Source organism: Lynx canadensis, chromosome D3, assembly GCF_007474595.2.
Source record: "Lynx canadensis isolate LIC74 chromosome D3, mLynCan4.pri.v2, whole genome shotgun sequence".
NCBI lineage: Eukaryota > Metazoa > Chordata > Mammalia > Carnivora > Felidae > Lynx > Lynx canadensis.
The window spans coordinates 79,683,247-79,706,029 of NC_044314.2; the positions used below are offsets into that span (position 1 = coordinate 79,683,247).

Sequence of the window (22,783 nt, forward strand, 5' to 3'; positions counted from 1 at the left end):
TGATTGAATTTTGTAATTTTTTTTTTTCCTCCCGCTCGGGTCAACACGTATAACCTTTCATCTCAAAGACGTATTTGGGTTCAAACTAGGCCGAGCATGGCCTGGGGTGTTTTACATTCTGCTCCCACGAATTTCTGCCGGAGACAAAATGGTTATTACTCGGAGTGGAAATGGAACTTTCTGGTGATCAAGGGTGGAGGTTTCAGAAGGCGTTTAATCTTCTCTGCCCAGAGGCCCGTTTTGCTGAACAGGCACAGATGTAGTCAGAGGGGAGCCCCTGAAAAAAGCCCAGCCAGTCCTCCAGCCAAGACATCAACTTTTATTGGCCGGGAGCTGAGGAGGAGGAGAGGGCTGCCAGAGTGTGAGGGAAATAAGCCCCCGGCCCCCAGCACAACCACAGGGTGATCGTGTTGCTGGTCTGATAAATGAGCAGCAGTGTTTACTGAGCGCCTGTGCGTCCTTATCACCCACGTGCCTGACCTCATTTAGTTCTCGCGACAAGCCATGGTGCAGACGAGTTATTCCCATTGTACAGATGAGGAAACTGAGGCTCAGGGGCCTCAAAGAACTTGGCGAAAGCCACACAGCTATTGAGTAGTGGAGCCAGGGTTTGAACCTGGTTTCTTCTTGCTCCAGAACGGATACGCTTCACCATCACACACGATTTGATCCGGGATCCCCCAAATATTCAGCGGGGGGCCTTTCTCTAAACGTGGGGTTCTATCCTTTACCTTTGCCAGAAGGGTTTTCGGACTTTTTTTAGGGGGGCTATGGACCCTCTGAGAATTTCACGCAATCTGTTGTTTCTCTCCCTGGAAAATGGCACACGTAACCTCCAACACGGTGTCTTGAGGTCAAGACTTAACACAGTCAACGTAGCACCGCTAGATGGTGGGCCTGGGCAGAACGGTGAGCTCAGTTTACCGTCTGCACATGTGCGTCATGCGTCCGCCGCAGGAATCCACTGAGGGTCCAGAGCCAGAAGAGGCCCGTGTGGACGTCAGTTAGAAGTTCCAGAACCTGGCTTATTTCAGTGCCCAGGGGGAGCAGGCCCTGAATCAGGCAAACTAAAATAGCACCCATGACACATATCAACGCCAGAAGGCCAATTTATTAATTTGTCGAGAGAAATCACGGTCAGAGAGACTGTAAATGCTCCATGGGGGTGAGCCTGTGTGCAGTCAGAGGGTGGCTTGGGAGCTCAGACGAGGAAAAGGGGGTGATGACGTATCAAATGTGTCCTAGCAACAGGGTGAGAGGCCCTGGAGGGAGGCGCCTGGGTGCCAGTCCCAGCTCTGTTTCCTTTTTTTTTTTTTTTAATTTTTTTTTTTAACGTTTATTTATTTTTGAGACAGAGAGAGACAGAGCATGAACAGGGGAGGGGCAGAGAGACAGGGAGACACAGAATCAGAAGCAGGCTCCAGGCTCTGAGCCATCAGCCCAGAGCCCGACGCGGGGCTCGAACTCACAGACCACGAGATCGTGACCTGAGCTGAAGTCGGAGGCTCAACCGACTGAGCCACCCAGGCGCCCCAGCTGTTTCCTTTTGAGCAGCGTGCCTGACCTCGAGCAGGGCAGAGCCTTTCTGAGCCTCAGTGTCTCCGTCTGTAAAATGGAAATAATAATAGATTCCCTAGATCAGCTGCTGCATGTCAGGTCATCTGCACGGTGCCTGGCACACAGTAAGTGCTTAATAAGTGGTGGCTCTCATCATGATGTTTGTTAGCTCCTTTTTCCAGGCAGTGTTGACATCCTCTGGCTTGATGGTTAATCTGAAGGCTGTGGATAAATGCCTTTCAGTTCTCCCCCCCCCCCCACTTCCCCATGGTCCTAAGAGTGCTTGGAATTTACCTTGGCATGACGCCGGGTGGTTGCATCTGTCTCCGGGCATCGCCATCCCACAAGTGATGTTAGCATGGCCATCTCTGGGGGTTTGACCACAACTCTGCACTTGAGTTCTTTCCAGAATAGAAACATCTTCAGCGTGCTTAAATAACCACAGACTTGCACATTTAGATCCCTCCTCTCCTGCTGGAAAGTTTTGTGAGGATTCCCCATGACTCCCAACTTTTCATGCCTGCCCTGGTCTCCACGTGAGAAGACAGACTTCTCTCCTCTGTGGGCATGAGCAAAGTCCCTAATTAAAATCAGCCCTTAGCACCGAGACCCTAGAAGCACAGTTGCCTGTTTGGACAGTCCTGGTCCTTGTATGCAGAGAGGTCACCCTCTGATCTTCCATAAAGGAAGAAAGTAGCATCTGAGTCTCAGCAGGAGAAGGAGTATGTAACTCAAATATTAGCTGGAATCCCATGGACCGGTCCCATTTCCACTGATGCTAACACATGACAGAGACAGGCAGCCCGGTGGAACAGGCTCCAGGTTAGGAAACACAGTCTCTAGGATGCCACCGAGGGCTCGTGCGACCTCTGTCCCTCCCTGGTTAAGGCTCACCACACACTTTGAGGCAGGCATTATAATTCCCATTCTGTAGATAAGGAAACAGAGGCTCAGAAGGGTAAATGGTCTTGCCCATGCCTGTATCCCTGCACTTTGGTAAAGCAAATTCCTCTCTCTGTCTGGGTCTCAGATTCCCCAGTTGTACAACAAAAGACTCCGTAAGGGTCCATTCCAGAGCTTAGAAACTCTGTGTTTCTAAGGCTTACCCAGTGAGCTTTTCCTGGGCAAATCTTTTGACTCACAATGCTGGTTTGAGGACCCTGGGCTGGGGCGGTTGAGAGGACACATTGGTCAGGCACTGGTTCCCCCGGGCTTGTAATAGTCCTGTTCTCCTCCTACTGTGAACTTCAGAAAAGACCTCTCTGCCTTTGGGCCCCAGTGCCAGCCCAACCCCCCTCTGACCCAGCAGAGGGAGCCCCTAGAGCTGCATCTTGTCACTGTCAGTTCTGTCTGTGGCCGCACGGTGAAGATGACCGTGAAGATGGTGATCCGCCATCTTGTCACCCCTACTGGTGATGCCTGGGGACAGCATTAGGCAGATCTGGCTGTAGAGTGGCCGAGACCCAGACCCTCAGAGTGCCCAGCTTCCTCCCGTGGCCTGCGAGGAGGACTTCACCTCCTTGGGGCTTACCCTCCATTTCTGGTTTGGGAGTGACGAGCACGGGGAGGGAGGGGAACGGCAGGAGCCCCAGCTTGCAGAGGAACCTTTCTCTGAGGCTGACTATGGACAAAACACGAGTTATTAAGCCCTGCTGCTCAACGTGGAAGATGGTGACTCAGGAGTGAATCTACTTCCCGAAGGAGTAGAGAGCAGTGGACTTACCTGTCCGTCCTTGCTGCGTTTATTCGGCATTTCATTTGGGCATGCCATGTTGCCCAGATGGTGTCTGATCGGATGCCCTCCACCCATGGACCAGTTTTGGTCCAACAAGCTGGGTGCTGCTGGCTCCTTGTAGGGTATCTCTGATTCGGGCCGAACTGGGTCAGGCTGCCGCTCTCATCCCCAATAAAGCATCTTCTTCAGAATGAAAAAATACCGGCTAGATGGGAAGGAGTAATTACTCATCATCGTTCATTACCGGCTGGTGGAAGTGACTTGGGGAGTATAGCCACTAAGTGGTTGCTGACATATTGTTGGGCAAATCACCGAACCCCCAGTGTCTGTTTCAACCTGGCAAGGATGTAGTGAGGACAAAATGAGGACTGAGTGTAGATTTCCCAGCGCAGTCGGGGTGGGGGAGTGCTTAGAGCACTGAGTCTCCACAAAGGGTAGCTTTGGCAGCTATCGGGGCTCGTTAGATGATGGCATAACTTGTAACAATGATGGAAATGGTGATGATAATAGCAATTGGCATTTATTGTGTGTTGACAGTGGTACAGGCAGCTTCAATTCAGGCAAAGCAGTTTACTTGTACTGTTTCGCCTGAGCCTCACAGTGCTCCGTCAGGTAGTTTCTCTTCTTATCCCCATTCTGCAGATGAAGAAACTGAGGCTGAGAGCATTTGAGTAGCTGGCCCAAGATCACAAGGGCAAGCAGGAAGTGGAGTTTGCACCCATTCTGAATGCCTCGTTCTGTAATGCAGAGGAAATGCGGTTGTGACGCTCTTTGCCGAGACCTGTTTGCTCATCAGACAGAGACCTTAACTCGTTCCAGTTCCCTCTCTGGCACCCCTGCCTCCTGGGGGGATTGTGGTGTTGGGGGTCAGCCTTGCTCCAAGGATCGTCATGTTTGTGAGCATGCCGTGCTCACTCAGAGAGCAGCACCCACGCTGGCTGGCAAACCACTGCCCTGCCAGACTCCGGTGTTGATACTCAGGGGATCCATCGTCCCAGGTGGTAGCCGTCCCTGTGGGGGCCAGGCAGCTGCAGAAAGCGGCCAGGGCATCTCCGGTAGAAGATGAGGAATAACAGGCAACTTTTGCCTCCTGCAGTTTTCTGGGTGTTTCTTTATTAGCTGTCTGTGGGGGTCTAGCCCTTGAGGGCAGCAGTTACCAAAGGGAACAAGTGACTGATGATTCCCACACTTCCCCCTCTTGGTCCTAATGGCACCAGCTGGAGTTTTACACCGGGTCCCCGTCTTACAAAGTACTGCCCCGCGCGAGGTGCCTCGGAAGACGGCGTGGCCCTCACCTTGCCCTGTCTCACCGCCCTGTCTCTCCTCCTCTTTTCGCCAAACATCCCCTGCGCTTTTTCTTAGACACAAGGCGGCAGATAGTTGACCCTCCGTTGAGGGCCTGGCCTCATGTGCCTCGAGGCTGAGTCAGAAGCCTGATTTGTTGAGGGAGGCAGCAGGTACAAACCGATGAAGCTGAACTGCGTGCTCCCAAGAAACCAGCCTCTGGAAGGGTTGCAAAGAGACTCGGGACGGGGGTGATTATATAATGGGGTTTAATGAGGCTTGAGGCCAAGGTTCATTACCCCCCGGAAGAGGACGAGGGGGAGCTGCGTGTCTTGACACAACTTTGCAGCCTGAACCACGTTCTTGTCTCAGAATCAGGAGAGATTTTTGAGGTATTTGTGCCTGACCTGACTCTGTGGTGGCGGTCTGAAGGGGGGACCCCCGTAGGTCGCATTGGGGCACCCCAAAGGATGTGTCTCCCCCACACTGAGCAGGTCAAAGTGCTGTTCTTTATCCCTTCTTCCCCCCTCCCCAGCAGGTACAGGAAGCACCCGTATTGCCTGGCATCTTTGCTGTATTAGAAACTCAAATACCAGCGGGTCCCTGACACGTACTGACCACCTGCTACTTGCCAGGCAGGTCTTGGTCCGGGTACTTTGTAGGCATGAAGCTGTGTATTCCTGGAAACAAAGAAAATGATCCAAAAAGGCTCATGATGGAAAACACTAGTCCCCTGTACCATCCCTCTGTCTATCCTGCCTTTTAAAAACTCCTTCTGTGTTTTGATGGTCACTTTCACCGTTTAAACTAGTGTCCCAGGGCTTCTCAAAGTGTGTCCAAGGCCAGCAGTGTGTGTATCACACGCGAGCTTATTAGAAATGCACATTCTTACTTTCCCCCTTCAGACCTACTGTATCAGAAGCTCTGGGGAGGGACGCCTGGGTGGCTCAGTCGGTTGCATCCGACTCTTGGTTTCAGCTCAGGTTGTGGGATCAAGCCCTGCGTTGGGCTCAGCGCTGAGCGTGGAGCCTACATGGGATTCTGTCTCTGCCCCTCTCCCCCCCTCAATAATAAAGAAATAAACATTAAAAAAAGAAGCAGCAGCAGCCCTGAGGGAGGTTCAGCAATCTGAATTTTCACCAAACCTCCAGGGGATTCCGCACACTAACATTTGAGAATTGCTTGGTTATATGACAGTCTTTAAAAAAAAAAACAACTTTTAATTTTGAAATAATTTCAAACTTACAGAAAAGTTACAGAACACTGCAAAGGACTCCTGTACCCCCCTTTACTCAGATTCATCCATTTGTATTTTTATTTATTTATTTTTTTAATGTATGTTTATTTTTGAAAGAGAGAGACAGAGCGAGACAGAGCACAAGTGGGGGAGGGGCAGAGAGGGAGGGAGACACAGAATCCGAAGCAGGCTCCAGGCCCTGAGCCATCAGCACAGAGCCCGACGCGGGGCTCGAACCCATGAACCGTGAGATCGTGACCTGAGCTGAAGTCAGACGCATAACTCACTGAGCCTCCCAGGTGCCCCCAGATTCATTCATTTTTAACATCTCCGTGCTCACTTCCTCTCTTTCATTCTTGTGAGCCATTTGGGAGTGGGTTGCATAACCACACAGAGGTACCGGATTCAGTAAACTTGACATTGACTCCAGACTTTCATCTACCCATATTCCTGTTTCAACAATTGTCTCAATAGTATATTTCATAGCAATTTATTTTTCTGGTGCGGATGCGATCCAGGATCACATATTGCATTAAGTTCTTGTGTCAGGCTTGAATAGTTCATCAGCCTTTCTTCCTTGTTTGCGACTTTGACGCCTTTGAAGAATGGGGGCCGGCTTCTCCACAGAACGCTTCTCAATTGGGGCTTGTCTGTATGTGTTTCTTCGTGTTAGACCCAGGCTGTGTGGTTTGTGCACAACTGTTACTTACATGCTGGTGTGTCTTTTTCAGTGCATCCGAGCTGCCAGGTGTTTGAATTTTTCTAAAGAAGTCAGCAACTGTGACTTTTATGAGAAATCTCCCAGTTGTAAAATGCTAGCATCCAATGAAAAATCTCTTAACACTGTGTGAGGTGGTATTAAATAATCCCACCGGGTTGTGGGTTGTATTTGGTCTTAGAGCTCCCAGTTTGTAACTTCCGTTCTGAAATCGTAGAGGTCAAAAGACACCTGGGTGGCTCAGTCTGTTAAACTTCTGACTCTTGGTTTCAGCTCAGGTCATGACCTCGTGGTTCATGGGATCAGAACCCCTACATCAGGCTCCGTGCTGTCCAGCGAGGAGCCTGATTAGAATTCTCTCTCCCCGCCCTTTCTCTGCCCCTTCCCCTCTCATTCTCTCTCTCAAAATAAATAAATAAACTTAAAAAAAAATTTAAAAACATAAATAAAAGCGTAGAGGTCAGAACTGATAGGGAGCTCAGAAATCACAGAATCCAAGCCTTTATTTTAAAGATGGAGAAACTGAGGCCAGAAAGTAGAAGGAACTTGCCCAGGGTTTCAGAGCTGGGATTTGAACTTGGATCTCCTGATGCCCAGCTGATAGCTCTCTCTATTATGCCAGAAAGTTAGCCCTTCTGCTGCTACTGACTGTGCTCTAGGGGAAGGAAACAGTGCCTTCCTTGAAAAGGTGACACCTTTTGTGTGCAAGGAGGGCTGGTGGTGTGTGTGTGTGTGTGATGCATGTAGTTATGAATGTTGTAGAGGAGGCAGCTTCTGGGTTTTTATCATCAACCCTTTCTTTGTAATTTTGCAGTCCTTGCCTGAGCACAAACAGTTTGGGCTCAGCATGCAATAGACAACCTTAGACCTTTTGTTATGATTGCTCCCACCAGGAATTGTAGCAGCAAAAATTGGTCGGTAAGTGGTTGGCATTAGCAGCCAGGGGGTCATTTATATCTGTTGGAGTGAGTCCTGATCCTTGGGCAGGTACACACTGTTGGCGTGGGCAGTCCCGTTCCCTGTCACGAGGACCTGTGTCTGACTGTACCTTTGTCCCAGTAACATCCCCCGCCCCCCAACCCGCCGCCATCCCTGGTGAGTACTTCAACTGATTTCATAGCAACAAGACCAGAAGTAACAAGCAGAGTTGCCCTCGAACGGTGCAGGATACACCAGGCATTCATATTCCTTCCTCGTACCTCTGTATCCCCATTCTGCGGATGAAGAAACTGATGTTCCAGGAGGAGAAATCCACGCATGGCTGCAAGTTACACAACACATCAGAGCTAAGACTAGAACCTTCAGACTCCATCCAGGTTGCATGTGCACTCTGCATATGATTTGGCCAGACTTCATTTCCATTAGGTAGCAGGGACCTGGTGGGTTGTTTTCATCAAAGTTGTTTCTTTCCCTGATAAAGCTAATTCGTCTCTAGTGACCCCATCTTGCACATCTCCTCAGTTGAGCAAGCCTGCATTTTGTCTAGGTGTGATCTTTGGCCCTTCCTCTCCACAGTGCCCCATTTCCAAGTCTTACTGAGTTGATCTTCTAAATCATTCTCCATCGCAACTACTCAGTTCTGCCGGGTAGCATGTAGAGCCATAGACTTTCTTCCAACAGAATGGGTGTGGCTGTGTTCCAATAAAACTTTATTTACAAAAACTGTCAAGGGGGCAGATTTGGCTCTTAGGTTGTAGACTGTGAGTTCTGTTCTTCCGGGTTTTTTTTTTCCATATCCTCCTCCATCACCAACACCCTGGTCCAAACTATTCAGTAGTCTCCACATGGATCTTTCCATATTCATTTCAGTCCCATATCCAGTCCACCAGAGTGATCTGCCACAAATGAGAATCTGGCTCCCAAACCAGGGTTAAGATTCTACCACGACCTTAAGTGAACTGTGTTCTCTCCTGCTTTGAACCTGTGGGCTCCTGGACACCCTGCCATTGTCGTCACTTTATCTGAACTTCTACTTCCTTGGGAAAGAATTTCCTAACTCCCCAAGTGGGTGTCAGTTGCATCTCGTCTCATCTCTTGCGCTCTCCTTCTGAAGCACTTCCCGCAATCCACAGCCATCTGTTTATTTCTATGAGTATTTGCTTAATGCCCTGTTCCCCCATTATCAGTTCCACAAGGGCTGTGACCGCATTTCTCTTGCTCATTACTGTTTCCACTGTGCCTTGCATGGAGCTGGCACACATCAATATTTTTAAAAGGACAGTAACATTTTTGAGCATTCACTTTGCAGCCAGCACTGTGAGCCTTCAGCTACTCAGAATCTAGAGGACAAAGGAGAAAGGATTTTGCTTGTTGCCCTCCAGAGCTGCAGAGCCGGCTGAATTTGGCATCATCGAGGCAGGAACTGAAGTTGCTGGACTTTGATGCAGTCTTTGGGATGTCATGGGTGGTCTGCTACCTTAACTGGCCAAAGAAACAGGCACTCAAACAAAACTCTCAAAAACGATTTTGTTGATTAGAAGCAAGCAGGTCTTTGTCACTGCCTGGTGGTGGTAGGACTAACATAGAACTTGACACAAGTGACAAACAATCCAAGTTGAGTTGTTGTTTTTAGTATGAAGGTCATTTATTAGCACATGTAACTGAAAGGTCCAGGGGCTACTAATGTAGGCTTCAGGTATGGCTGGATCAGGGGGCTCAGTTCATGTCAAGCCTCAGTCTCTCTGTATGTCTTGACTTTGTTCTTCTCCAGGATGGCTACACTTTTAGGCTCCATGTGGCAGTAAGATGATCCCAGAAGTCCCTTCCCTGCTCTGCTCCAGAATGGAAGAGTGAGAATGTTTAGGTCTGAGATTCACTGATTCAACCAGCATGACCGTATGCTCACCTCTAAACCAATCAGTGGGGTCAAACATGTGGGATGCTAACTTATTGGCTTAATCCTAGACTGTGAGCTTTACCTTTGGGCTCAGAAATGGAGGGGTGTGCCTAAGAATGGAGAATGAATGCCAGGGAAGCTGATAACCAGTGTCCTAAAGTAACAGTGAGTAACGGGGGTCTCTGTCCTCAGGGGCTTTGAGGAGCATCCCCCTGGCCAGATTAGTTCATGAGCCAAATTAGTGGGGACTCATCTCCACATGGTACAGAAAGCACTTGCGGTTCGCCAAACATCTCCCTTGGACTGCATTTCTCTATGATCCCTGGCAAGCAGTTGCTTTGCTATCCCTCCGACATTCCTTGGGAGTCTCTAGGCAGCACACAGCCTGGCAGAGGAGGTTAACCCATGGTACCAGGTAGAGGCTCAGTGCCATTCCCAAGGCAGATAGCATCCCACCAGTGGCCAAGCGCCAAGGTGAGAATTGGATAAGCTTGGGTTTGAAATCTTGTCTCTGCCATTTTATTACTTAACATCTGTAGCCTCAGTTTTCCCATCTTTAAGATGGGCATAATGTGGCAGTCATCACGATGGTGACCACCATTGTTGTGGCCATCAATACTACTGTATGATGTATGGTGTTTGGGTTTGGGTCAGTTTTGATCCTCATCGGTTTCTGCTGGACATCACCACACCTGCCCCCATATCTGAATGGAGTAATCAGTACCGAGTGAGTTCCTGATATGTGTAAAGTGTCTTAGTCCACTGGGGCTGCCATAACAGAATTCCACAGACTGGGTGGCTGTGTAAACAACAGACATTTATTTCTCTTAGTTCTGGAGGCTGGGAAGTCCAAGATCAAGGTGCCTCTGTGGCCATCTGGTGAGGACCCTCTCCTGGTTCCTGCTGTATCTTGCATGGTGGAAGAGGGCAAGCAAGCTCTCTGGGTCCCCTTTTATGTGCGCACAATTCCTTCATGAAGGTCTGTCCTCGTGACCCAAGTACCTCCCAAAGACCCCACCTCCTAAGACCACCACACTGGGGGTTAGGATTTCAACATATGAATTTTGGAGGGACACAAACACGCAGACCATAGCACTGAGTATCATGAAAGCATCAAGGAAATGTTTGTTACAGCCCCTGACCTCGGAGAATTTGTAGTCTGGTTGGCTAGGAGCCACATAAGACACAGCCAGAAGCTCTGGGCCAGGAGTTGGGAGATCTGGCTTCTTCCCCGAGGGTTGCTACCCCTGGTAACGTGCCCCTTGTCAGATTTTGCTCAACAGTTCGGAGCCCTGGTTTCTTTATCTGGCAAATGGGCATGTCAGTGATATCTGCTCATCTCACAGGAATGTTGATTGTTGGGAGGTCAGTGACCACCGTCTGAAAACTAGGAATTGTTCGGATGGACAAAATGTCATAATCCCTGCCCAGTACAAAGCAATACAGACAGGCAGCTGTTACGCATTTATAACACTATTTAATCTGATTGTCCGGGCTTCTGCTCTGATTGGTTGGGTGCATGTTCTGATTGGCTGAGCCTGTCTCCTGATTGGCCGGGCCTGTGTTCTGATTGGTTGGACGAGTGCTCTGATTGGCCGGTGCCCATCCCATAACGATTGTTAAATAGTCTCAGACCGCCCCCCCCCCCAAACAGAAGTGCCCACTTCACTAAGCATAAGAAAATCTTCAAGCCTCAGTTTCCTGATATGTAAAGCGAGTAGAACCATATTGTCCTCGCAAGGTTGTTGTGAAGGCTGTATAAGAGATGAAGTGCTGTTGCACTGAGGTCACCTTCCTCCAGCAGGTTGTGTGCTCCATAAAGGCAGTGACTTGTCCATCTTGTTCACCGCTGTATCCTCAAGGTCTGGCACATCGTAGATGCTGAAAAAGTGTGTTTTGAGTGAATAGATTAAGCCCAGTGCCTCATGCTAGGGGCATGGTTGTTACTCAGTAAATCTCGATTGAGGACATCAGGGGTGAAGGATGCACTTGCCGTCGGGCAGTAGAGAGAGGTGAGGACTGTGGAAAAACACAGAGCACCGACCCCTTCTAAAGAAGGCAGCTACCAGTCACTTCCAGCCCCTCTATAAGAAGGGGACAGGGTGTCACCAGATTATCCACATTTTCCAAGAGAGGCCAGACACGTGGATTTTCGTGGGCAGTTCCACAGTTTTTAGCCTAGTGGCAACAGAGAAAACGCCTTAACAGTTCCGTCATATGTTAAGCAACATTTATATGGGATGCCACCAACTTGTGACCATACCTGCCATACGTGGCATGTCCTTTGCTATTTCTTGTGACAGGAACTTTTCAAAGAGGTGGGGTCAGGGGCGCCCGGGTGGCTCAGTCAGTTGAGCGTCCGACTTGGGCTCAGGTCATGATCTCGCAGTTCGTGAATTCGAGCCCCGCGTCAGGCTCTGTGCTGACAGCTCGGAGCCTGGAGCCTGCTTCGGATTCTGTGTCTCCCTCTCTCTGCCCTTCCCCTGATCATGCTCTGTCTGTTTCTCTTTCTCAAAAATAAATAAAAATTAAAAAAAAAAAAAGAGGTGGGGTCAGCCTTTCTTTCCACCCTCAGGACTGTGCTCCTGGGCTCCCCTCCTGACCTCCTCTGTCACCCACATGCCACAAATTCTATCCTCCTCGCCACACCTCTGCTCCTAGGGTGTAGCTTTGGAAACTGATTTTCATGCTGGGCCTTTTACTTATTTGTTTCTCCTTTTGAACGGGGAGAGTCCTCTTCCTGCAAATAACAGGCTGCTTCCCAGCCCTCAGATAGCCTTGTCCCAGCCCCCCACCGATGGTGGCCGGGGTCTGGGCTGATTACCAGCACAGGCCCTCGCTCTGATGCCCGGGCCCCGCCAGCTGCTGGGCAAGATCAGAGAACCTGCTTTTCGTCTCAGGCCGCATTCTCCTTGGCTGGGGATAAAAGTGGCAAGCGTCTCACCAGGCCCCATGCTGCTGTGTCCTTCCCCCTATTGAAAGTCAGGGCATCGCCAGGCAGGTGCGGGTGGGCACTTGGCGCCCGCATCCCCCTCCCCCTCCCGTTCTCTCCCCTGTTTATTCTCCCCTGTCCTCCTCCTCTGTCAGTCTTCATGTGTGTCTGCCCCTCCTCTCTGTCTCTCCTTTTGCCTGTCACCATCCCTTTCTCTCTCTCTTCTCCCTCCTGCCTCCAGTGACCCAACTTTCCCAGCCTCCTGAGCTCAGCCAGCCACTGTGAGTGCCACGTTCTTTGGTAGAGAGAATCTGGACAGGTGAAGGGGGGCTGGAGGGAGGGAGGACCACCCCCCCCGCCCCACCCAGAAACCAGAGCTGTGGGAGGAAGGCCTAGCCTTTGGTGTTAAGTGCTGAACAGAGGGACTGAGGAGCAGGTGGCAAAAGTGTCCTGTCTGTGGCAGGAGCTGGCATGCTCGTTCGGATGAATGCCCTTGCTGATCCCCTCACGACAGTCCCTCGTCGTAGGCCCTTAGGTGTTCATCAGCACACCCAGCCTTGCTGCCAGCAGTCTTTATTTTCTGTTTCCCTAGGCCTTCCCAGCAGCCTTTGGGCTCCCTGTTCTCTGGAAGCTCCGGGAGCCGCTGTGAGGGGCACCAGTGCCTCAAGGCCCTGACCTTGCCTCCCACAGTGGCTCTCTCTGGGGTGGGGGTGGGGGGTGGCTAAGCCGTGTCAGGACCTTCTGGGTTTGGAGGCAGTGTGCTGCAGCCTGGCCCTGAGCAGCCGGGCCACCTTAGGCCGCCACCTCCCCTGTTTTCCTGTCTATGAAATGGGCTAATGACGGTGTAAGTCTCCCTGACCTCACAGATCTGCAGTGGGGATCCAATAAGCCATGGATACGCGTGAGCTGTTCCAGGCCGTAAAACGCTGTGTGAACGTTTAGGCCGGTGCCAGAGGTTGGCTGCTTTTTCTCTAAAGGGCAGCCTTACGTAATCGAGTGGGCAGGGCTGTGTTTCAGTAAAGCTTTATTTATAAATACGGGTGGCAGGCCGGGTTTGGCTCAGACTTCAGAGCTAAACAAGGCCTGGTTTCAGGTCCCAGCTCTGCCCCCTACAGGCCGTGGGGCCTTCGGTAGGTGATGTCTCTGAGCCTCGGTTTCTCACCTGCAAAGCTAGGAGAATAGTCAGACTTGCCTCGTGGGGTGATTGCAAGATTAAACGAGAGGACGCGGGTACATTTCTAGCACAATGCCAGGCACGTGGTGAGTAGGGACTGAATCCCAGCATTTGTCGTTCACATAACGTTACTAACACACGTGTATGTCAGGTGCGTTATACACGTATACACACACAGACGTATTCATTCAAGGAGATGTGACTGTTTTCAGTGCTGGATGTGGAATTGCAAGAACAGAGGTAGGATGGTTTTTGGCGAGGCTTTTCATCCCGCCTTATTTAACGCGTCCGCTTCACCGATGGCCCTCGTGAGAAGGTATTCATCCGAGGGCCTGTTTCTTCTGTCAGCACCACCATGCCCACGGCTCAGCTTATCCGCAGTGGGGTGACTGTTCCATCACAGCCCCTTCCAAATAGTCTGGGATTCTGTTTTTAGGGACAGTGGTTGGAACTATGAAATAGAGGTTTGCTCGAGAAACAGTATAGCCTCTGCACGTGTGTAAACTTAATTCTGAAAGTAGACATATAGTGTGGGGGATCCAGGGGTCTAGAGGGAGGAGGCAGTCTGTCCTTACGCAGTTTCTCTCCCTCTTGGAAACCCCACAGAACCTGGATAGGGGAGTGGGGGGGGCAGTTATTGGCAAAAAAGGGGTGCCTGGCTTAGAGATCTTCAAGATTGCATTTGTCAGGACTTTTTCTGGTGCAAGTAATAGATACCCATCACATACTGGCTTCAGCAGTAGTGAAGTGGTGAAGTAGGAAGTTGCTAGTTTGCGTACTGAAAAAAAGCAATCTAGATATAAACAAGAGCTTCAGGAATGGCTGGATCCAGGAGCTCAGTATCATCAGGGCATGTTCTTTCTCTGTCTCACAGCCCTGCTCTCTTCCTTGTGGGTGTCGTTCTTAGTTAGGCTCCCCATTCGTGGTGGCCTTTGGTTGTTCCAGGTTTCCATCGTTACAGACCTGAGTGCATCAGGAAAAGGAGTTTCACCATTAGATCTGATTGGTCTGATGGGGGCACATACATGTGTGTCTTGAACTGATCCCTCTAGTCAGTTGGAGAGAATACACTTGTGTGGCCTGAATCCACGGAGTGGAGTCCAGTTAGGTTGCAATTAAAGGGAATGGATCTTCAAGAAACACCAGGGGGATGGAAGTCCCGGCGCAGGGATACTGCGCAGGCAAGATCAACGACTAACCCTTACAAGAACCCGCTGTGGGCAGCGCACCTGTGATTCATGCTGCTGTCTGCTTCTCTTTGCACTGAGTAGCCAGAGGGAAATGTGAACGATTATTTATTCAGAAGCGGAGTGGGAACCTATGTGATGAGTAGTACCCTTTCTGCTTATTTTGAGATTTCTATTTCAGAGAGTGTCAGGAATCTCTTTTTGCCCTTTCCCTGTCGGTTTTCAGCTGGCATGAAAGAAGGAACTGCTTCTAGCCTGGTGGTTCCATTAGTTAGCATTCAGGTCACCTGGGTTGGGGGTGGTAGCTTTTCAAAATTCTGATTCCCAGGCTGCCCCCCCCCCCAACCCAGTCCAATGATATCAAACCCGCTGGAGGGTGGGGCCCAGGCATCAGTACATTTAACTTATTTATTTATTTTTAATCTTTTTTTAAGTTTGTTTTTTTGAGAGAGAGAATGAGCAGGGGAGGAGCGGGGGGTGGGGGTGGGGAGACAGAGAATCCCAAGCGGGCTCCACGCTGTCAGCACAGAGCCCGACGCGGGGCTCCAACTCACGGACCATGAGATCACAACCTGAGCTGAAACCAGGAGTCAGAGGCTTAACCGACCGAGCCACCCAGGCGCCCCACCATCAGTACTTTTTAAAGATCCCTGGGTGATTGGAACGTGCAGCCAGGGTCAAGATCCAGCTTAAGTAGCCAGTGTGTTCAGAGCTATCCTAAATGGGTAAAGCCAGGCTCTCGCAGGATTTTCTGAACACCTACGACCTCCGTGCAGGGGACGCAAACTTTCTTTTTCTCACCTCAAGCCCCAGAAATAAGTAGGAGACAGGCTTTGCGCTGAGATGTGATCCCATGTGATTTACAGATGCTGGGGCCCCACTGGGGCCCTATTTCACCGGCACTTGTTTGTGCTTACTGAAACACTGATGGCTGTCAGATTATCTGGTCCCCTTGCTGCCATCTCCACCCGGTCTGGCATCAGAGCATCTGCTCAAGCCCCAGAAGGCACATTTGCAGAGGTAGAGGAAGCGGGTGGGCGGGCAGGTGTGAGATCCAGACGGAGCTGTGGTTCCTGTGGATGACACACGGATCGGGCCGTGGGGACAGGGCCAATGAGGAGCCTTCAGTAGGCGTCCAGAGGGCCTAGCCTACCTGCCCCTCTCCCCCCAGGGGTCATTCATTCATCGATCAGGTGCTTGTGGAGGACCTACAAAGTCAGGGGCTGTGTGGCAGTGTCAGAATAAAATTGCTGACCCCATACCTAAGGTTTAAAAACATTTTTTTTTTAGCGTTTATTTATTTTTGAAAGAGACAGAGCATGAGCAGGGGAAGGGCAGAGAGAGAGGGAGAGAGAGGGAGACACAGAATCCCAAGCAGGCTTCTGTGCTGACAGCTCAGAGGCTGACGCGGGGCTCAAAGGGGCTCAAACCCACAAACCGTGAGAACATGACCTGAGTTAAAGTCAGACGTTTAACAGACTGAGCCACCCAGGCGCCCCTCCCGTTCCTAAGGTTTAGGACTAGAGAAGGCCCTGCCAGTTCTAAGTGCTGGCTCTATGGGTTATCTGCATCTGAATCCCCGTTCCCACCCCATTCTCTGAGGGTAGAGATTTAACAAAAGCTCCCTTGGAATTAGGACCAGAGACCAGCCCCCAGACCAGGCTGGGGACCTGCTGATGTTTTCAACCAGCTGCCAGCCAGGTGAAAATAAAAAACAGGAAGCAGTGTTTCCATCACGTATGTTTATGAACTAAAAAGCCCTTTGGTTGGAGATAATATCCTTCATATCTTTTTGGTGTTAAATGTTCTTTTTAAAATGAAATGACAGGTAATTATATAGATGGTGATTTTTTTTTTTAATATAGTTTCTTTCTTTGGAAGTAAACATTGCCAACTTTAGTCCCCTATTTATTACATTTTCCGGTCCATTAAATGCAAGTCAGGAACCTTTTCTCGGGATTGGAGTTCTAGAGGTGGATGATTAATATTATTTAGAAACAAACCCCTTCAAAAGGGATCGTACATAAACCCCCAGTATATGAATCAGCAGATAATAAAAGTAGTGTTGTTATGCCCCTGTGCGCAGCAGGGGGCGTGATGTCCTGTCCCTGTCCCTGTCCCTTCATCCTGTCCCCTGACGGTGGGGGCCCTGAAACACTTCTTTGAAACTCAGTTTGGAAACTGCTACCCTAGGCATTTCCGTAAATGTTATGAATGAATGGGGAACCCGGGGCCCCGAGGAGACAGAGTATTTTCCCAAAGTCCTGATTCCTAAGTGGATTCAATCATTCCGAGGCTGATGCGTCATTGACGAATTAAAGAGACCCATTTCTAACCCCAATATGGATTTAGCGCCTGTAGGTGCCAAGGGGTGCAAATCTCCTTGTAACAGCCCTCGGAGGAGGCAGGGTCTGATTTTCTTACTTTGAGAAAGGAGACCATGGTCCAGGGGAGTTATGTGGCTCTCTCAGGGTCACCGAGAGAGAGGAAGGGCTCAGGGTCACATATGTCTACCTTGAGATCCAGGGCTTCTGCACTCTTTTCATTCTGCTACAGGGCCAGCTCTCAAGTCTCGGAGGGAGCTTTGGAAATAGAGGCTCTCCTGCTATCCGAAAGTAAGGTGTTCCTGTGACACCTTCCGGGAGCCAGAAGGGTGTAAAGCAAAGAAGCAATGACGATCTTGTAAAAGCAAAAATCCTCTTGTTGGGATTTCTTTTGCCCGGAGCTTTCGGGTAGCAGGAAAATCGGTGTCCAGGAACTCTGGCTCTCCTTACAGTGTCTTGAGTTGATGTCTTCAAGAATCATCCCTCCATCTATCCCTCCGACCGGAAATATTCTTGAGTGCGTACTCCCTGTGTGGGCTCCAAGGGTATGGGGATGACTAGACATTCAAGATCTCCGTCCCCGTGGAACATCCAGCCTGCTAGGGAGACAGATAGAACTGAGCCAGGTATGGTGGTGGCGAGTGCATGTCTGGGATGCTGTGAACATTAAAACGGGAGCAGTGATGGTGGGGGAACAGGGACACCCAACCCCGCCACTCACCCTGAGACTCGAAGGGTTGGCCAGATGACAACAGGGGTGGATGTGCATTTAAGGCGGAAGGAACCCCTGTGCTGAAGGCATTGGACAGGTTTGGGGCACACAAGAGTCTGGATGGAGCAGGGAAGAGAGGGAGGGGTGAGCAAGAGCCAGATCTGGGGATTAATCGCAGTGCTGGGGGAAACTTCCAAGCCTCGGGCTCGGGTGCTGTACCTTGCCTGTGCGGTTCCTGCACTTCCCTCCAGTGGCAAGTTCTACCTGACGGGTGCATCTGTTTCCAGTTGGAATGAGTTCCCCCAACAGATAGGTTGAGTTCCTGACTCCTAGCACCATAGGATGTTCCTATTTGGAAACAGGGTTGTTGCAAATGTAATTGGTGAAGTTAATACGAGGTCATACGGGGATGCCTAGGTGGCTCAGTCCGTTAAAGGTCCGACTTTTGTTTTCAGCTCAGGTCATGATCTCACGGTTCGTGAGTTCGAGCCCCATGTCGGGTTCAGCGCTGAAAGCGTGCAACCTGCTTGGGATTCTCCCGCTTCCTCTCTCTCTGCCCCTCTCCCCGCCCCTCTCTCTAAAGAAATAAATAAACTTAAAAGAATTTAAAGATGAGATCGTAGAGGAGTAATGTGGGCCCCTGATTATGACTGGTGTCCTTATAAGTACAGGGAAATCTGGACATAGAGACAGAAACACACAAGGAGAATGCCCCGTGACCATGCAGGTGAAGATTGGAGGGATGACGCTACAAGCCAAGGAATGCCGAGGGCTGACCGGCAGCCAGCGCCAGACCCTGGAAGGGGCGAGGGAGGATTCCACGGAGTCTCTGAGGGAGCCGGCACCTGGATTCCAGACTCCCAACCTCTGTAACAGCGAGAATGCATTTCTGCCGTTTGGAGCCACCTAGATTGTGTTCTGGCGGCCATAGGAAACTAACAAGCGTCTGCAAGGGGTACGTCTTCGGCCCCGAAGCGTGCGGCTGCCATGCCGATGAGTCAGTCTCCCGGTGACTGCGTAATCAGTCTGGGAGTAAACTGGGTGCTTTTGTGAAAATGCCATGAGCTCTTCTCAGCTGTGAAATTGCTCATCAGTCATGCGTTCGAGTGATCGCCTCGCAGATGGCCTCCTAGTGACCATAAAGAGTTAAGTGCTGCTTCCCAAAATGCCCCAGTGGCTCCCTGGATGGCTGTTTGCCTTGGAAGAGAATCTCGACAGGCAGCCCATGGGGGCTCTTGGTGGAGGAGAGGGTGGGAGGCCATTAGACACAGCTGTTGTCACCCATCCTCAGACACGCGGGTCTATACTGCCTGCCACACTGTGGTAACAGGCTCTTCAGATGAAACCATTTTCCCAGCCTAAAGAGCTTCACCGGCATCCCCTTTGCTACTGTTGTCACCCTGCTTTCTGATTTAATAGTGAACTAGGGCAAGGCACTTCTTGATTCAGAAAAGCCACCAGTCAGTTGGCATTTGACGGGATGAGCGTTGAATGGATTCAAAACCCCCAGTATGAGCCAAGTTCTGCCATCCCTTGTGTAATGTTTGGCTGGACTAGTTAACGTCTCTGAGACTCAGTTTCCCCATCTGGAAATTGAGGATTCTTCTGCCTCCCTCACAGCAGTAAGATAAAGATTAAATTAAAAAATGGATAGGGGCGCCTGGGTGGCGCAGTCGGTTAAGCGTCCGACTTCAGCCAGGTCACGATCTCGCGGTCCGGGAGTTCGAGCCCCGCGTCGGGCTCTGGGCTGACGGCTCGGAGCCTGGAGCCTGTTTCCGATTCTGTGTCTCCCTCTCTCTCTGCCCCTCCCCCGTTCATGCTCTGTCTCTCTCTGTCCCAAAAATAAATAAACGTTGGAAAAAAAAAAAAAATTTAAAAAAATGGATGGCAAAGGGTGGCTCAGTCGGTTAAGCATCCGACTTCGGCTCAGGTCATGATCTCACGGTTTGTGGGTTCGAGCCCCGCGTCGGGCTCTGCACTGACAGCGCAGAGCCTGCTTCAGATCCTCTGTCTCCCTCTCTCTCTGACCCTCCCCTGCTCATGCCCGCGCTCTGTCTCTCAAAAATAAATAAACATTTTTTAAAAAATGAGTGGCAAAAGGGCCTCTAAACTAGAGTGCCGTCCCAGTGGGGGAGGCTGACTGAGAAGGTTCCTAGGCCAGGCGGGCAGAAGGAAGCTTGAAGCAGGCTCCAGGCCCCCGGCTGTCAGCTCAGAGTCTGGCGGGCCTTGAACTCCCAAACTGTGAGATCATGACCTGAGCGGAAGTCGGATACTTAACTGACTTAGCCACTCAGGCGCCCCTCTGCAAAAATTTTTAAAGAAATATATATCAAAAATAAAAAATGGCGTATTTGCGTATGTATATGTATGTATATGTGCTGTTATGTGTATGTTTATAATCAACAGCACTTTACCAAATAATAAAATTTTAATGCAATATTTTAAAAAATCCAATGGCAACTATGGCCTGTGGGATGGCTACCTGTTTTTGTTAATAAAGTTTTATTTGGGGTGCCTGGGTGGCTCAGTCGGTTAAGCGTCCGACTTCGGCTCAGGTCACGATCTCGCGGTCCGTGAGTTTGAACCCCGCGTCAGGCTCTGTGCTGACAGCTCAGAGCCTGGAGCCTGGAGCCTGCTTCGGATTCTGTGTCTCCCTCTCTCTCTCTCACCTTCCCCCGTTCATGCTCTGTCTCTCTCTGTCCTATAAATGTTTAATATTTTGTTCTTCATGGACTTTTTGCATTGATTTAAAAACAATTACATTAAAATATTTTTATCTTGATACCTGAGTGTTTGGCCACTCCCTTAACTACCCCAACCCCAGGCTAGCCCCTCCCCTTAGTCCTGGCCCTGATAAAAATACTCAGAAACTGAACTTCGACTTGAGAAATAGAATATCGCAAGTTTCTGAACGCCCTTTATGTGCACTCCTGATTGCATTTCTTCCTTTCCCCCCAGAGATGGAGCTGTCCAGTGTTTGTTTGACCACGTCTTACTTTTCTTTGTGGGACACCTCCTGTGTCTGTCTGGAAACAATGCATGGTTTAGTTCTGCATGTTTTTGAACTTCATAAAGGTGGGATCATACTGCACATGGTCTGCTTTTTTAAGTGAATATTCTGGTTGTGAGATTCATTCAAGTCTAGGGGAATAATTGCAGTTCATTCATTTTTATGCTGTCTCATGCCGTTTTACCAACTCTGCAACGCATAGATCTCCCCACAGATGAGTCTCTCTGCAGTCGGCTTGTGAATATTTGCAATCCACGGCACCTTACAGTCGCTGTCTGTCTGGCAGGGTCAGGCCATAGCTGTCACTGCTTTTTTCCTTCCAGTGCACACGGATGTGACTTTGGTTATGTCGTCACTTCTGAGCCATGGTGCATTATTGATCTTGCGTGAGTTGAATTTAATTGACGTTTGAAGGGTCTTCAAAAATATTACACCCTACCTTGGCCTTGAGACAAAAAAACCCCTCTTCTATGCGTATCATCTACACAGAAAGTCATGGGCACGGAGCATCGTGATACATGATCCAGTATGTCTAAATCAGTCTAAAGAGATTGGAAAATAACACTAAATTTAAAGATTTAACTGTAAAAAAAAGCACCACCTGATAGATTAATTGGCAGCCTCTTTCTTTCTTAGTGGCTCATAAATTGATGACCTTACATTCAATGGCATCTTAAAAGTCCATGAAATATGGTAATATTCCATTGTGGGAAGAGACCACAGCTCACGCATGCATTCCTTCGGCTGATGGACATTTGGATTCTTTCCCAGTTTTTTTACCTTGAAGTATTTGCTTTTGGATATTCTCCTGGTGTGCTTGAGCATCTAGGACAGTTTCCCAAACTTCTCTGGGGGTATCGTTTATTTGTGGAGGGTTTATTAAAAAACCCTGACTTGTGGCTCTCATCCTGAGTCATCTGAATCTCTCTGGGGAGAAGTCTGGGACTTAGTCCTCGGTGCAAGTGCCCTCCTTCATGCTTATCAGGAAAGTGCTGGAAAGTCTGATCAAGGAGACATTCTTGGGAGAACATCTGCTAGGTCAGAGTCTTTATGTCTTCCCTAGACGAGATCAGAGTTTCTTAACGTCAGCACGGTTGGCATTTAGGGCTGATTAATTCTTTGTGGTGGGGACCGTCGTGTGCAATGGAGGATGTGTAGCAGCATCCGTGGCCTCTACCCCTGAGATGCCAGCGGCCTCTCCCTCAACCCCAGAGAAGTCGGAGTATCTCCAGATATGGCCACAGGGTCCCATGTGGGACAGTATCAGCCCTGGCTGAGAACCACTGGACTAGATGATGTATAATCAGTTGTCCAAATGGTTGCATCAATTTATATATTCACCAGCAGTACGTCAGGTGTCCCAGTTGCTCTATATTTTTGCCAGCTTTCCTATGGCCAGAACTGTTTAACTATTTTGCCCGTCTGGTGAGAAGAAAATGGTGTCTTAGCTCAGGTTCGGTTAGTATTTCCCCGATGGTTAATGAGGTTATAGATTTTGTCCCAAGTATAGTGGTGTCTCGTGTTTCATCCTCTGTGAAATGTCCATGTCTTGGCTCTTTTTTTTTTTTTTTTTTCCTGTTGAGTTGTCTTTCTTTTTTCTTATTGATATGTAGGAACCCAAAAACATTCTGGATTCTAAATCTTCGTTTTGTGTGTGGCAAATCTTCTTGTGATGTGTGGCAAATCTTCTCCTTATTGTCTCTTTTGATGAATAGAAGTTTTTAGCATTCATGTAGTCACATATATCATTTCTTCCCTTTATGGTTTTGCTTTAAAAAAAAACCGTATTTAATCAATTCTTTCTGCCCTGAGGTCATAAACATATTGTCCTAGATATTCCTCTAAAAGTTGTGAAGTCTTGCCTTTCCCATTTAAGTCCTTAATCCACCTGGAATTGATTTTGGTATTCGGTGTAAGGTAGGGCATTATTTTTTTTTCCCCCTAAACGGATAGCCCGTTTCCCAACACCATTTATCAAACAACTTTCCGTTGCCCGCACTGATCTGCCACGCCAGCCGGTCATTGATCAGGTCGTCTGAGTTCATCAGGACCGTTCCTCTGCTTTTTACTCTGTTCC

The 22,783-nt window shown here is 49.5% G+C and overlaps 1 protein-coding gene across 1 annotated transcript in view; it reads left to right on the top strand.

The window, feature by feature from the left end:
- KSR2 (kinase suppressor of ras 2) overlaps window positions 1-22,783 on the top strand; it is a 432,131-nt gene that overhangs the window by 260,415 nt on the left and 148,933 nt on the right. The window lies entirely within an intron of this gene.